Source organism: Equus przewalskii, chromosome 23, assembly GCF_037783145.1.
Source record: "Equus przewalskii isolate Varuska chromosome 23, EquPr2, whole genome shotgun sequence".
In the NCBI taxonomy this organism is placed as follows: domain Eukaryota; kingdom Metazoa; phylum Chordata; class Mammalia; order Perissodactyla; family Equidae; genus Equus; species Equus przewalskii.
Genome location: NC_091853.1, coordinates 11464296 through 11472222, shown reverse-complemented (window position 1 = coordinate 11472222; position 7927 = coordinate 11464296). Strand labels below are relative to the sequence as shown.

General features: G+C 45.0%; 1 long non-coding RNA gene across 1 annotated transcript; it reads left to right on the top strand.

Moving 5' to 3' along the window:
- The first annotated feature begins 328 nt into the window (after window positions 1–328).
- Window positions 329–5377, top strand: LOC139078899 (uncharacterized). The gene is made up of 3 exons (XR_011532084.1): window positions 329–430; window positions 1053–1199; window positions 5235–5377. It is a non-coding gene; the product is annotated as an uncharacterized lncRNA (long non-coding RNA).
- Window positions 5378–7927: the final 2550 nt, after the last annotated feature.

Here is a 7927-nt window from a genome sequence, read left to right as displayed (position 1 = left end):
ATTCACATGGCATCTTTTCTGTGCTTCCTTGGTTTTGTGCATTCAGATTGGTCTAAGGCATCTCTCCAGACCTCTCCCCAGTTGAACCTACCCTGCATCCATCTCCTAAATTGTCCAAAACCATAAGGCCTGTTTGCATACCCTGATTTGGTTCTGCTTCAGCAAGTTTCTGAGTAAGCATGTGGACACGTGTGTGTGTGTGTGTGCGCACACAAGTGTGCAGCACTGAAGAGAGCCGAGCCTTGGTTAGGGGGACTCTCCCAGTAGCAATTGCTATGGGAAAGAGTTCAAACAAAATGATCTACATGAATTTTGTGCTTCTCTCTGTAGGAGCTACACCGAGCCACGGGAATCCCAGTTCCTGGGATATTCCCAGTTATTCTGTACCCAGGCTCTTTCCAGCAGAATGCACCAGGGGAAGCCAAAAAAGGTAAAAAGAATTGTCCAAACTTGTGTTATGTAGGAACAAAAAAAGTCGCGTCGCAAATAGTTTTGGGTCTATATGTTAGGAAGGGGAGGAGGAAGCCAATAAGAAGGTGAGCCCAGCTGCCCATCTAAGGGGAAAAAGTCCTGGGATTCTTTTGTGCCTTGGATCTAGCCTCTCTGAGGACGCCTAGCCAGGGGCATCTGCACACCTTAGCAGCAGAGAGGCCTGAAGGAGAAGCTGACATGGAGCTGGAGAGAAACCTGCTTTGCCAGTAGAGAAGGTGGGGCCAAGGAGGAGAGAAATGGTTGTTGTGGCCAAAAGCATTCCTGGGTTCTGCTCGCTCCATTAATTCTGCAGAGGGAGGGCCCCCGGTCCCAGCCAGTGCAGGTGTGAACACTCAAGTCATCATTTGGAAAATTGGGCCCCGGAGGCGGGAGCTGCCAGCTGCTTGGTGATGGGCTCTGATGCCTTCCAAGTCTGGGCTGTGCATAGCATCCCCACCCCTGCTCCCCTTTCCCGATAGTGTGCTTGGCCCCCCGCCGCTATCCACCTCCTTCCAATCCTTTGCAGCTTCCCATGTAATTTGCTTGTAATAAGCCTCATAAAGTTTGATCGTGCTTGCTAGGACTGCAGACGGACAAGCGGAATGAGCTCATGTTTCTGGCAGTGGAGCACGAGGGTTAATGGGAGTCCCAGAGGGAGCTGCCTGCCTGGGCTCTTTCAGGAATGGGAGTCAATTTAACAACCTTCAGACCTTCAGAGCGTCGGCAAGGTAAAACCTGACATGCTCTTGATGGTCTCCATATCCTTGTTCTCTGAATTCTTATGGTTTATCAGCTCCATTTACAAGTCCAACCCCCACTCTTCTCTGCCTCCATCTCGTGGGACCTCCACATCATCATAAAACAAAACCTTGACTGTCATCTCATCCCTTTGAACCATTGGGCCCATGCAGTGTTGCACTGTCTCTTCAGTCACTCTCCACACTCCCAACCTCGGCTACATCCCTTCCCATCATTCCTTCTTTCCCAAGACTTCTTATCTCCTCCTCCCATCGCTCCTTTTCCTTCCTCCTCTCCCTCTCTCATTCTCTGTACTTTTCTCAACCTCTGCCATGTGGCTTAGTGGCTTGGCATCTCAGTGGTACATGGACAGATGGACAGAGACCAGAGCGATGAAGAGGCAGTTTCCCAAGGTGAACTAAAAAGCTTTGCTCTTGATTCTTCCAATGCACCCAAGGCACTTGTCAATCTAACACACAGTGTGGAGCACCGTTATGTACAGCCACCAAGGTAAATACTGGGGCTCTCTCTACTGTACACCTTGGAACCTGAATTACCACAGCCATTATTACAGATATTATCACTAAACTATCTTTTGCAAATAGTACTATTATTAATAACTACATTTTCAAGCTTATTAAATAAGTCCACGTATACTATTGGTTCAAATGAATACATCTTTATTGGGTACCTTCTATGTGTCAGTCATTATGCTAATCATGCAGATATAAAATGCCCCTCATAGGACTAACAAAAGTCTCTGGAATGACCAGGCCTCAAGATGTTCATTGGCTGACCCAAGGTCACAGAGCTAGTGAATGAATGGCTCAGATATTTTTCCGTTACAGCTAATGCTCATTCTTCAGCATGGTTTCTCAGACCTGGCTGGACATTGGAATCATCTGGGAAACTAAATCTACAAACATCTGGGTCCCACTCCCAGGGACTCTGATTTCATTTATATGGGGTATGGCCTGGGCTCAAGTTTTTTTTTTTTGTTTTTTTTGGTAAGGAAAATTGGCCCTGAGCTAAGATCTGTTGCCAATCTTCCTCTATTTTATATGTGGGATGCCACCACAGCATGGCTTGATGAGTGGTGCATAGGTCCACATCCGGGATCTGAACCCTTAAACCCCAGGCCACCAAAGCAGGGTGCACAAAATTAACTACGACGCCACTGGGCCAGCCCCTCAAGATTTTTAAAAGTTCCCCCAGTGATTCTAATATGCAGCAAAGAAGCCCTGTCTCGAGCCCTTTGTACCGTCTAGCATTGTGTTCTGTTTTCGTGCCATCTGCACACAAGTGAACCTCGTTTCCTCTGTGAGGCTGTAAACAACTTGGGTACACAGCTGTGTCCCCTGCATTGTCTATGTGGGACATAAGGCTCAGCACAATGCTGAATGCACCACAAATAGAGAGCAAACACTTGGTGGATCAGCACAAGTAGTACAACAAGTTGCACGGTGGGATTTGGTGACAGGAAAGACTAGCAAGGGAGTTCCCAGTTCCTCACCTAGTGGCAGGGGGCCTGAGCCATTTTCTCTGACAATTTTTTTTTATTTTGAGGAAGATTAGCCCTGAGCTAACTGCTGCCAATCCTCCTCGTTTTGCTGAGGAAGACTGGCCCTGAGCTAACATCCATGCCCATCTTCCTCTACTTTATATGTGGGATGCCTGCGACAGCATGGCTTGCCGAGTGGTGCTATGTCAGTACCCGAGATCCAAACCGATGAACCCCGGGCCGCTGAAGCAGAACTTGCGCATTTAACCGCTGTGCCACTGGGCAGCCCCCCCTACTCTCTGACAACTCTTAAATACACCATGCAACAATGTTCCTCTCCTTTAAACTTCAAACAAGCTCCTTTACCTGCCCTCTCTCAATTTCCCCCACTTTATCTCTTACAGGATTCCTTTACCCAGGAAATTTCTCTCTCCATTTTAAATTTTCTATTTTCCAAACTGCAAAAGACACCAGCTCGGCTTTCCAGAATGCTTTCCCCCTTTCCAAGCCGGCACTTAGAATCCAGGTTTTGCCACCAGCGCAAGGAGGATCCAAGCCTTCTGCCCTGCCACTGTTGCCTGTGCTACAGACAGATAAAGGGCCTCCATGTACGGGAAGTTTAGTTGTGAGAAGATCCCAAAGCCCTCGCAGGACAATGGCCGAGCCAGTTGTTCCCACACTGTCTGCGCTCTCACCAGAACCACCTTAAACAGCCCTTTCATGACAATATCAGCTCTTTCTAGCAAGCGCCTCAAAACTCTTCAAGCCTCTGCCCATTACCCAGGTCCAAAGCCACTTCCACGTTTTTAGGTATTTGTTAGAGCAGCACCCCACGGTCAGTACCAACTTCTGTCTTAGTCTGCTCAGCCTGCTACAATAAAATGCCATCGACTGCGTGGCTTCAACAACAGAAATTTGTTTCTCCCAGTGCTGGAGGCTGGGAAGTCCGAGACTGGGGTGCTGGCTGCTCCTGGTTGGCGAGGGCTCTCTTGCAGATGGTCGCTTTCTTGCTGTATCCTCACATGCAGACAAAGGACTCATGTCCCTTCCTCTTTTTATAAGGGCCTTAATCCCATCATGAGGACCCTACTCTCACGACCTAATCTGACCCTAATGTATCTTCCAAAGGCCTTATCTCCAAATACCACCACTTTGGGGATTAGGGCTTCAACTGTGACTTTTGAGCAGGACGCAAACACTCAGTCTGTAGTACCCTGTATCTGTGGGTGGGGGATGGGATTAGAGTACTTAGCTTAGACAAACTCAAAAGATCACCTGTCAGCCATGCTTCTCACCCAAATATCTCTTGGTTCTAGGAAAATGGAAAGTACTATAGTTCCATCTCCCAAAATATAGAGTTGTGAGGGATCGGGGGAGAGGAGGGTGGGATTTTTACTTTCAAGAAGCTGCTTCAAAGGATTCATTCAATGATTCATCCAGTGAGTCAGCCAGTTAACATTTATTGAGCCCTTTTGAACAAGCACTAGTTCTAGGAACGGGGATGACTAAAGCATCAACTCTGTCTTCAGGAGCTCCCAGTGTAGCAGGGGAGAAAGACATGAATATAAACAAATGCATCTGTGAATGAAGTGTTACGATGGAGCACAGAGGAGAGGTTCTTCTCCTGTTTGAGAGTTTGAGGGGTGGGAGGTGGGACAGTTAGGGAGGTTTCAGGGAAAAAGTAAAGTAAGAGGTTAGATTTGAAAGAGAAGCAAGTGTTGGCTAGGCGAGTGGATGGAGGGGGACAGTGTGGTGCCTTCCTGTGACCACACACAGCTGCATTTGATGAGTGAGGGGTGCAGTGAGTTGTGCAGGAGTGGGACAGGAAGAAAAGGATAAGATGAAAAGGTGAGTCCGTGGCATATCAGGAAAGGCCTCATGTGTCACCTGGGGGAGCTTGGGCTTCAGTCTGATTACTTGTCACACCCCTAGACTTGGGGAAGTGACTGGCAGCCTCTGCCCCAGGACCTCTTCTCCCACTAAGCATTTGGGTTATGAGGCTGGCTTCAGAAGCAACTGCTCACATATTCAGTCGATTGTCAGATGGCAATGCCACCACCTCCTACAAAGACACTCTCAAGTTGTAAGGTTCAAGGACATTTCCCCCATCGTGTTGAGCTTGTCTGCAGTAAAATGAAATAGTAGGCAATTTCTAGTTGGGTGTTTTAAGCTCTTTGAGAACTGCAGTTATACCAACAACAGGTTACAGATCTACCAAGGTATTTGAAATAACAAGGACTCCCCAAGGAAAAAAACAAAAAACCCCTGTGCCCAAAGTCACCTGCCGTATTTGCTCTCATTCGATGTCAGAGATTTTTATGGATGAAATGTTCCATAACTTTATTTTTTAGAGTTCCACCCAAAACATGGGTCAGTTGTTCTCCCGTCTGACTTTGCAGCTTCACAAATAATTTCCTCCCCTAAGTCCCTTCTTAGCAGAATGAGTGCGGAAAACGTGCCAGAACTGAGGCCAGAAAAGACCCCACTGAATGTTCTTTTGTTTGCTTTTTTCACGTCATCACAGGAGCCTCTGGAAATTGCATGAGTTCTGTTTGCTGAAGGGCCCCGAGCGCTCAATAAAGCTGAGTTTGCAGAAGCACCAAGGGAATTCTGTGTCCCTGGCCACACACCCAGGAACAGGCACCACTGCCTCATTTCTGGAGACATGTATGTATATATTCTTTTTAATGAGAAATCTGTTGAGATTTTCGAGAAAATAAAAAGCTTATTTCTGTTCATTCTGGGCAAACGTCTACTAACCTGATTTTTGCCAAAGACAACAATGGAGACTTCAGTCTCTGTCACAAGACAGTCATTGTCAATTGGAGGACAAGGACATGGTGAAAGAGGAGGGACAGGATCCACAGGTGGGAAGAATCAGGCTCCTGTGAGGTAGCAGGAACTTTACAGATTTTCTCCTCAAGGCAACCAGGGAGGCGGCGAAAAGCATCCCCATTTCACAAACGAGGATATAGAAACTCAGATAATTTGAATAATTTGCCCAAGATCACAGAGGTGGGAGATAGCAGAAGTGGGTTCTACAAGTCTGTACACAGGGCAGGCTCCTAATTAACATCTGCGGGTTCGAAATTCCATGTGCAGAATTAGCAGGGAGAAGAGAAGCCCTTCCCTGATTAATTTGAGAGAGTGATTAATGAGGGATGTAAAAATTGATAAATAGAATATGCCATCAGATTTGGAAAGTGCTTTTCTACCTTACACAACCTTCTGCGGCTCTTGTCTCATAAGATAGAAGGAACAAATGAAGTATGGATTTTTCAGGCAAGGAAGCTGCAGCTTGACAGGATCATTTAATGAATTAGCAACAGACTGGGGAGAAACCCCAGTTCCTGCATCGAAGTCAGTGGCCCAGCGCTGTCTTTGTGCTTCTCAAGCGTTGACATGTTTCAAAATCAATACAGATTTCCAGATACCACCCTAAATCCACTGTATCACCGTCTCTGGAAATGGGCCACAGGATCTGTATTTTAAGCAAACCCCCCAGGTGACTTTTTCTGACCCCAAAATTTGTGAACCTATGTCTTCTTTTCTTTCTTTTTTTTTTTTTTTTGGTTACTTACACTTTGTGAGTTGGAAGACCTGGTTTCTCCCTACCCTCTGGTCTATGAGTGTCTTCTCATCTAAAAATCTGTTTTAGAAGGGAGACAAGAAAATACCCCTCATTCTCTCTCATTTTTAATAAGCCTCACAGTTCTTGTGCGTCTAACTATAGCTTTTCTTTATTCAGTTTTTTTTTATTAGGAATAAAGCACATATGGTCACCATCCCTCATGTAATAACGTCCTTATAATTGAAAGCAACTCAAGTCTTTCTTCAGAATCCTCTACTTCAGACTGAATACTCTGTCCTTTTAGCCTCAGAATTATGAAATATTTTAGACTGCAGCAGCTCTGAGTTGTAGACCCCAAGGATAGCAACACAGACGAGCTCCAAAGATATACTTTTTTCCAATGCACCATACTTTTAATAAATGTTATTTAAGATTCCCACTGATTTCACTTAAGAATGGAAACATACATTTTCCATTTCCTCTTGTTGCCCTACATTTTATTTAAAAAAACCTAACCTAAAGTTATAAAACATGTAAACTGAAATGGTAATTTCCAAAATCGCTGATAGTAATGTTACACTACTTGTGCAAATCAATGAAAGCGATTGGACTAATTTTACCTGTTGCTAAGTCAAGATTTATAGCTGCCCATTATCTTGGGGAAAAGATTGGTCAGATAGGCTCAAAATCTTTTCCCATCTTTCTTTAGCTTTGTTTTTCTTTATAAGAAAGACAGTGTCAGTAAAAGCGGCAAAAACACCCTCTTTTCCTCTGATCTTTGCTCTTCCCCCCCAAAAAAACAAACTATTTCTTTTTCCAAATTCCTGGCAGGTAATTCCTGTTTGGACTTAAAAAGACAATTCATGCATCTATTTTCTTATGACGTAAAAGATCATAGAAATGCCCTAGAAGAAAAACAACAGTTTGGGAGATATGACGAGGCTAACAGAAAGGAGCAGATGTCTCCATCCACAGTCAAACCACTTTGACAAGATGTCCCTCTTCTAGCACTTGGCTAATATTTGTGCTCGCTTATCCTGTGACACTTCTGGTACCATAGGGGGCTTGGGACTTTCTTGCCTGTATTGTTGTATCCTAAAAAGTTTGTTAAGCACATGCAGTAGGACTAGATTCAATACCCAGTCAAAATCTAAGTTCTGAGTCTAATAAAAAAATGAATACTTAGCTTCTGTTTATTTCTTTTTGTTTTACCTTCTTGTCTCGGCCTGTAGAAAGACTTAAACATTTAGAAATAGCCAACTAAAAAGTCAAATCCTTTGAGAAGGTGTTGAAGTCAGTGCACTCTTCCTTCCTCGCTCTATCAAAGGACCTTCCCCAGGCAGAATTATTCAGCCAAAAGACCTGAATGGCCCATGGAGAAGGAAGTGCTGACATTAACACATGGGATTGGCACGCAGAGCGAGTGCCTGTCGGCAGGAAATATGTACAGACACAGTGCTTTATGACCCGTAGATGCCACTCTTTCCATCGCCAGCCAACTTTATCCGGAAAGACCATTCTGCCTGGTGTCCTGAATATCACATACAAATGAGCTTTTTTGTTCCTAAAAGATCATTTCCTTACTCAAGGCCTTTGTCTGCCAATGTATAAAATCTACAAAGAAAAACAACAAACCATGCCTGGGA